Genomic DNA, 8,990 nt, shown 5'->3' with positions numbered 1-8,990 from the left:
AAAAGTTCCAGGCACCCAGAGACAGCTCTGCCTCGCAGCCCTGGGCCAGGGGCTGCAGACCCAGGTCGTGCCTGAGCTTTTCGCTATTTTGTCCTTTCCTGTATGGCTAGCTTGAAGCAGCCTGAGGGGAAACTATATCCTTTACGGTGCTGCTCCCTACTTTCATGCTTTGCTAGCCACAGACAGGAGAATCCTGGGCTGGAGATGAGATCTTTGAAGTCCCACGCTCACGAAAACTGAAACAGAGTACAATGACATAGGCTGCCATTTGGTAGGGTCAGGGGTGGGGTGTGTGGGGAGAAGTTGGGAAATGGAGCCCCGAGAGGCCTGCTGGGTTTGCCTCTCAGAGGCCCTCCTGCCTTCAGAGCAGAAGTGAAGGTGGGCTGGGTGCTTCCTGCCACGGACTCTGGTGCCAAAAGACAGTCGCCTTCTGTTCAGCCATTTTCTCTCAAAGCTGGTGGGACTGCTTAATTCAGAACCAATGTCGTTTTAGGCATTTGCTTAATCTTGTCATAGGGAAGCACGTGCCACACTAGGGATGGGACTGGCAATAGTCATGGATGGACCTCTTAGGAGGCACCAGGAACACTGAATTCTAGGCTTGGCTTTGCTGAAGTCCTTTGTGGGACCCAGGCAGTCACCCCACTTTTCTGTGTCTCTGCCTCTGCCTGAGGAAGAAACAGTTAGTTTTTCACCTGAAATTCACTTAGGCCAATGTAGTCTTCTGCAGACTGCAGTGAGAGAGAGGACTGGGTGGCACTGGGCTGGATGTCTGGTGGGAGGGCAGGGTGCCCCTGTCCTTGGAACTACTGCACCAGATTGTGAGACTGAGAATGTTCCCACAGAGGCACAGTCTTAACAGACCACACCTGGCCTAACACTGAGGGTGCCAACATGCAGGGATGGACTGGCCGGAGGCCAGGGAGGGGTAGCTTAAGGGACATTCCCCCCACCCCAAGGAACAGGAGGAAGAGGAGCTGTTCAGATGGCTTTCTTGGGAAGCTGTGGGTGGGCTCACCAGTTGGAATAGGGGTTTTCCCAGGGTTTTTTCTTTTTTTCTTTGAAGGTTTTATTTCTTTTTAGAGAGAGGGGAAGAGAGGATGAAAGAGAGGAAGAGAAACGTCCCTAGCAGGGGCCCTGGCTGGCAACCCAGGCGTGTGCCCTGACTGGGAATCCGGCCGGTCACCTTTTGGTTGTGGGGACGACGCCCAGCCCACTGAGCCACTCCAAGCAGGGCTCCCAGGGCTTTTCTCATCAGCCTGCACTCCTGCCCAGCCCAGGTGACTGAACAAAGCCCGTGGTTCTCAAACCTTCGCTGTGTCGGTCACCCGGAGGCCTTGTTAAAGTGGATGACTGGGCCTGTCTCCAGAGTGTCTGATCAGCAGGTCTGGAAGGGGCCTAGGGTGTGTTTTTCTAACCAGTCCCCAGCAGCTGTTGAGGCTGCTTGTTGACACTGCACTTTGACAACCACAGAACTAAAACAATTTCATTTTATGTGACAGTACGGCAGACATTATATGTGTATCATCTCATTTAACACTCACCATAACCCTGCTGGGTAAATGCTGGGTAGCCTGTGAAACTCTCTGTTATGTGTGGAATTGTGTCCCCAAAAACATACATTGAAGTCCCAACCCCCAGTAACACAGAATGAGACCTTAGTTGGAAATACGGTCATTGTAGATGCAGTTAATTAGGATGAGGTCCAAATGAAGTAAGGTGAGTCTTCAATCTGATTTGTCTGCTGTCCTTATAAGGAGACACAGACAAGCAGAGAAAGGTCAACACCAGATGAAGACAAAGACACCGAGAAGACAGACATGGGACAAGAGGCAGAGATTGGAGTGATGTACCTCCAAGTCAGGAATGCCTGGGTTACTAACAGACATCAGGAGCCAGAAGCAGCCAGGAAGAATTCTCCCCACAGGGCTCCGCAGGAGCCTGCCCTGCCAACACCTTGATTTGAGACTTGTAGCCTCCAGAACTGCCAGACAATAAGTTTCTGGGGGTTAAGCTGCCTAGCTTGTGCTACTTTATAGAGCAGCCCTAGGAAACTAATACATAGTGGGAGCCACACTGGTCTTCAGCTGTTCAAGAGCCACGCCTCACCAGGGGACCTTCCTGAGCCAAGAGGGCTAAGGACATGAGGTGGTCTGGTGCAAAGACATGGCCCAGTGTTGGGGTGGGAGGGTCATTCTGGACAGTAGAAAACCAGCTTAATCAGGTCCTTTAACTGTAAGAGTGACTGGGAAGTAACACAAAATATCAGAAGGAGCAGTGGTGCCCATTGCTGACAAGCCACTACGGCTGCAGACACCTGCTTAATGAAGGTGGGGCTTGGCCCAGGCCTCCAGGAAGCAGCTACAAGCCCAGCCTTGAACATGTCCTATTTTTCCTAATAAAACATTTTCCTGCCTCATCTAAAGCCACTTTTGGGTCTCTCTTTGCAACCTGGAAGAAATTAAACAAATAAGAATAATCTTTTAAAAAAATATCTCCATTTTACAGTTGAGCAAACTGAGGCTCAGAAAGGTTAGGTAACGTACCCAAAGTCACATGGCTAGTAAATGGCAAAGACAGGACTTCAACCCCTGGCTTATACTTTAGCACTGTATTCACATTACCTCTCATGCAAGAAGCCTAAGCACAGACCCTTGAGGTGAGGTGGAATGTATTTCAGCATCCTACATTTCAGTCAGTGCCCCCTGGGGACCACCTGGCAGCCTTCCATGGTCACCTGCAGGATCGACGCTTGAAGTGCTGAACAGGGAACAGCAACATCTGGGGAGGCTTCTTAGGGATAAATCCTGGCTTGTGAGCCCCATGTGAGGGCACCAGCCACCATTTTCCAAACGTTGGAGAGGACAGCTCGGTCTTCGTCTCCCTGGCATCCCTTCCTTCTACTCTGGTAACAACAACCCATACACCCTCTGAAAATGTTTCCTTCCCTGTTTCATCACCTGGAGGGAGTGTTAGATCCTGCCGCCCCCTCCCCCGCCCCCGTCCACCCCAGACCACTCCACGCCTGGGCAAGGATTTGGTATGTGACCCAAGCCACCCAAACACAATTCTTCAAGGAATCTAATTATTGTACACAAACATGAATGAACGTGGTTATAGCTGATTTCTTTCTAATGGCAACAACCTGAAGGATCATCCATTAATTCCTTCTACCTGTGTCCACAGAACTGCTCAGTTCTATTCCTTCTTCAGGCCTGCTTTGCTTAAACCTTATTTTTTAGTTCTGTGGGACAACTTTATAACCTCCTGTCTATTTCCTTGTATTCTTAAGCAGCCTGAGTTGAGTGTCTGTGACTAGAAACCAAAGAACCCTGGTCCAAGAGTTGAATCCATTCTAGGCACATGACCTTCACCTAACATCCTCCCTGAAGACACAGATATTATGCTCTCATTTTGTAGATGAACAGACTGAGGCTGAGCATCTTGCATAACAGGACATATAACCAGCCCACGCTGTAGCCAGCATTTGAATCAGAATCCAGAGCCCAGGCTTTCTCCTACGTATTCCTCCACGTCACCAGTCCATCATCCTGCCATTCAAGGACAACCCATTGCTTCTAGATCTTGTGTCAATATGATTTACAGTTTACAAAATGTTACCACACACAATAACCCATGTAATCTTCATAGCCACCTGGGAGGAAGATATTTTCATGACATTGGGAAGTAGATTGACCCCAAGTCTGGACAGGCCCAATTTTTGTTGTTGTTGTCATTTTGTTTTTGCTAAAAACCTTTCTGTGACTCAATACAACGTGAAAAATAAGTCCAAAAGCCTCCTCATTGTGCTCAGGCCCAGACCTCAGGTCTGCACTTTGTTTCTGGGACTCTGAGCTCCAGCCTGTATCAAGCTACTGCCCAAACCTGCCAGGCTGTTCCGCACCTCGGAGCCCTCCTTCCACCTGGATGTTCCCTTCCCACTCCCACTGTAGTCCTGACTGGTGAACATCTATTTATCCCCCGTATGTGGATGCCCCCTCCCACCTCATGCCTGGTGAACCCACTTACTTTTCCAGACTCAAATGAAGCTCTTCTTCCTCTGAGAAACCTCTTCTGTGTCCCCTGCCTCCAAGAAGGATCAATACCCTGGCTGTACCCTGGGCAGGAATCTGGGGTGGCTCTAGCATTACCTGACATTGTAGTGGACATCAAGGTGGACCCCTCAACATTTTCTACCCCAAAAGTCATTCTAATCCAGTCCTACAGTCCCAATCTTCTTGACAGGTTGGTTAGAAGTGGCCATGGGATTATTAAATCCCCTTTCTGATTTATTGGCACTTTTCTCTGCCCACTAGAACAGCTTTGGGGCCTGGGCCATTGTTTTCACACTTGAGCCAGCTTCTGGGCCTACGTGTGGGGTGACAGTAGTCTCCTGGAGCCACTTTCCTACTAGAGTAGAAACTGCCAGCATCCTCCCAATTCCTTCCCAGGAACCCAGCCTTCAGCACAAGCCGCTCTTGCTCTTGTGTCTGAGGGGTGGGGGGCTCCTGTTGTCCCCCAGGTGCCCCCAGGCTGCTAGCGCTTTTCTGTCACTCCCCATGTGGATACACCTCCGTTCTGTTCCGTCTCTAGCCCACCACTGCCCCTCCACCTTCAGAACTTCTCCATTTTATTCCCTTTATGCCGCAGGCAATAACTTGTTAGCTGATCAGCCCGGAGCAGCTCTCAGGCCACAGCTGACCGTGAGTTCATAGGATTGCCCCACAATACCGCCCTGTCAAGGATCTTTGCGCATTCACAGGAGATTCCTAGACGTATCAGCTTTTCTCAAACTTCAGCGACTTGCCAGGTACTGTGTTAGATGATTTTACATATTATTACTCAGTTAATTCTCACAGTAATTTTGTAATTATTATTTATTCCCATTTTGTAGATGAGGCTGCTGAAGCTCAGAGAGGTTAAGTAACTTGCCCAAAATCCCACAGGTATACTAGGAGCTGGGATTAAAGGCCATTTTGTCGGGGTCCAGGCCCCTGTTGGGTGTAGGATGGGAATACTACCTGCAGCCTGCCTCAAACACCACAGATGTGCCTAGTTGTCTTTGCCTTCTAAAAAGGCAGTTCCCTGTGGCTGGCGTAGCTCAGTGGACTGAGCGCAGGCTGCGAACCAAAGTATAGCAGGTTCGATTCCCAGTCAGAGCACATGCCTGGGTTGCAGGCCATGACCCCCAGCAACCGCACACTGATGTTTCTCTCTCTCTCTCTCTCTCTCTCTCTTTCTCCCTCCCTTCCCTCTCTAAAAAAATAAATAAATAAAATCTTAAAAAAAAAAGACTGATCTTTGTTAGGGAAAAATGCTGGCCTAGGACATGACTATCCTCCATGAACTGCTTTTAGTTAATAAGTTTTAATTTTAAACTATTCTATGTGGTTACTTTAGGTCTCTGAGTTTGTAAGGCTGCCTCACAGGCCTCTCTTGAGTTTGTCAGGTTAATATGTGGCCCCTTTTCTTCCACAGTGGTTTGCAGTTTCTGAGGTACCCAGCCCTGTCAGGGTGAGGAACCCAGGGTTGGCTGGGCCAGATCTTCACATAAGGGTTCCCAAGGAACCCCAGTCTTAATATCCTGCCATGTCCTGTTTCCTGGAAGTGCACCTAGTTTGACTAGGCTCCTGGTCACTGGACAGGCCTAAGCCTCAGACTCTATCCCAGGGCCAATCCCGGCCCAGACCGCCTGCCCTCACCTTCCACACTTCCTAGCGACTAGGGACAGTTTGGCTCCTCTTCCCCCACCCCCAGTCTAACAGCAGGGGCTCTAGAGTCCAAACTGCTTGCACTTCCTCTCTTCAGTTTTTGTAACTTTGGGCAAATCATAAACCTCTTGGAGCTTCATTGCCTGCATCTAAAAAGCAGGTCTAATAGAAGTACCTACCGTATTTTGCCATGTATAATGTGCATCCATTTTTGGCCCAAACTTTCAGGAAAAAATCTTTTATTTTAAATTTTTAATTCAATTATTTATGTATTTATATTTAGATACTTGTTTTTTGTATTATAAAGGAATTTTAGCACTTCTTTTTAACATGTTATGGTGCAAGAACTTTATGTAACAAATAGTTACAAAACACAAGAACAGATACAAGGTATTTCAGGTACTACCCATGTATAATGCACATCCTTATTTTTCCCTCAAAAGCTTGGCAAAAGAGTGCACATTATACATGGCAAACTATGGTACTCCCTAGGTTAGATGGGAAGTTAAAAGAGATAATGCTTAACACATGCTTGACACATTATCTGTTACAGAATAAATTTAGCAACATAGTGTGGAGGCTGCCTGACCCATTGCCCCTTTGGCCTGGCTCAACCTGCCTTGAGTGAGTTTGGAGGTGGTGTAGCCACTTCCCAGCCAAGAGCTTGCGCCAAGTTACACCTTGCTGGCCACTAACTGGTTCTCTGCTGTCACCTGGTGGTCATAGCCTTGCACCACAGGCCCACCTGATGAAGTGAGGGGACTGATTACTGAGGTGCCTCTTTGATCTTTTCAAATCCTTCCCATTCACAGTGCTCAGTGTCCAGAATCCACTTTACTCACCTTCCTTGGGACTTAGAATCTTCTTCAGCACAAGTCACTGTCCTTAGATTGCCATAGCCCCTGAGTTCTCCCCAGAGAAGCCCAGGTCAGGCCCTACCTGCCCTCCATCCCTACTCCCCCGATCCCCACCCCCACACCTCAAAGTTGACAACAGGGACTCTAGAATCCAAACTGTCACTTCATCTTTCAAATCTGTGTGACTTTGGAGTGTGTTTCTGCTCCTTCACACACACACACACCCCATGGAAAATTCTAGAATGATATAAAGGACATTACTGTAAATGGGGTTGATGCTGCTGTTCTTCTATAGGAGAGGCTGAACAAATGGAACTGCCTTTTTTAAAGATTTTATTTATTTTTAGAGAGGGAAGGGAGGGAAATAGAGAGAGAGAGAGAGAAACATCAATGTGCGGTTGCTGGGGGTCATGGCCTGCAACCCAGGCATGTGCCCTGACTGGGAATCGAACCTGCGATACTTTGGTTCACAGCCCGAGCTCAATCCACTGAGCTACAGCAGCCAGGGCAAAGATCAGCCTTTACCTTAACTGAGCCTGTCTTTTGTCTTTCTGCAAGTCAACTTCCCTTTTTCCCAACCCCCTGGGGCATAAACTGAGACCACAAATGCCCTCACTGTTGTTGTTATCATGTTGATTGTTGACTGTTAGTGAACCTTTACCCACCTATGTAAAAGAAGTATGTGCCTATCATTTTAACTTTTTATCTAATCCCAGAGTTTTCCCCACGCCTTTGCTTTTCCCCACGCCTCTCCCACCCCCCTAATTTATCATCAGTGGACTTCATGTAACCCCCTATGGCTCCTCCTTTGATTCTAGTGTATAAAATAAGGTGCTAAACTGCCATTCTCTGGAGCATTTCTCAGTCCGTTGAGATATTGCATCCTGGCAATTGTCAGTTTGGCTCAAATAAACTCACCAAAAATTCTCTACAGGTTTGAATGTTTCTTACGTTAACACCACTTAAAGACCCAGAGAGATGCCCTTGTAAGATCCAATAAAGACTTTCTTGAACTCTGAAGAGCAAAGGAACTGGACAGTGTGTTCCCAGACAAGTCGCAATGTCCCCCCTGTGCTGGGTCTGCTCCTGCAGCCCCCTCGTGGGGAGGGGGTGACGCCAGCTGCTTTGCGGTCACCATCCCAGAACACAGCTCAGGCACACTGAAGGCCCCTGAGTTGGTAGCACCCATCACCAGGGGACTGAGTGAGACCTGGGAGCTTCCCCTTTCCCTGAGATCCAGGTCAGTACCTCCCTCCTCTCTGGTCTTGACACCAATTGTCCAGGGGCCCACCCATAGAATCCAGACTCACACAAACCTTTGGCTTCTTGGCTAGAACAGCACCCACTACTAGGCCTTTCTGAGAGTAACTGGGCAGAATCCCAAGGTTAATTTCCCCAACTCCTTGGACCCCAAGAGCTTGTATTCTTTCTGATTTTTGAACAAAATCTCCTGAGTCAGCCTCAGCCATATTATTCCACCTCAGGGCTTTTGCACTGGTTCTCCCCTCTGTCTGAAATGCTCTTCTGCCATCTTCACATGGTGACTCCTTCTGTTCTGCTGGGTCTCAATGTGCATTTTCCCACGTTTCCAGAAAGACTCTCCCTGTCTCACCCTCTCTCTGTTTTGTTTCTCCTTTGCCATTTCCAGTGATGACTATCCAGTATGCAGTAGTTCAATAATGCCCTCACACAGGACAATCCAAATGGAGACGGGAAAGCCATAGGACCTGGAAGGAGTAGGGCCCTCAGACGTTATTGGGAAGGGGAATTTAGTGGCCATTTAATCTAAGTCCCCAGGAGATGAGAATGCTGAGATTCCTTAATCCTGGTGGGTGTTTTGTTTTGCTTGTTCACAATGGTTACAGGGAGCTGGTGAGCAAGGCAACTGTTCTGTCCGACTGAAACGCTTCTGGGCTGTACACACGTGACAGTCAGGGTAGAAAATACAGTGTCACGTCAAACCAGCCCTGGTTTCACTTAGATTCTGCGTGCAAAGGGAAGATTTTGTCTGTCTTTTACAAATGCAGAAAACCCACTCTCCCCAGGAGACAGTCATCCCTGGGAACAACACAAGGAAATCAGGGAGTTCAGCTTAGGAAGTTTTAGGGGCCTTCTGTTTTCTCTTCTTGACCAGAAGGGGCGGCCTAGATGATCTCTCGGTCCAAGGCAAAAGGCTCGACCCTTTGAGGTGGGATGAGGAAGGGTGTGAGGTGCCCAGTTACATCTGAATGTCAGAAAGACAATAAACAATTTCTTGTAAAGATACATCCCATGCCCTGGCTGTGTGGATCAGCTGGTGGGAGTGTCATCTGGTTACAGTAGAATGAGCAGCCAGAGGGGAAACAAAGGCAGGGAGGAGGAGGGATACATGTCCTACCCACTCACTCAGCAGTCCTTAAAAGTCTATGTATCTTTTCCACTA

Source organism: Phyllostomus hastatus, unplaced genomic scaffold (assembly GCF_019186645.2).
Source record: "Phyllostomus hastatus isolate PE091 unplaced genomic scaffold, TTU_PhHast_1.1 phas_contig_34, whole genome shotgun sequence".
Lineage (NCBI taxonomy): Eukaryota > Metazoa > Chordata > Mammalia > Chiroptera > Phyllostomidae > Phyllostomus > Phyllostomus hastatus.
Note: the sequence above shows the minus strand (reverse complement) of the source record.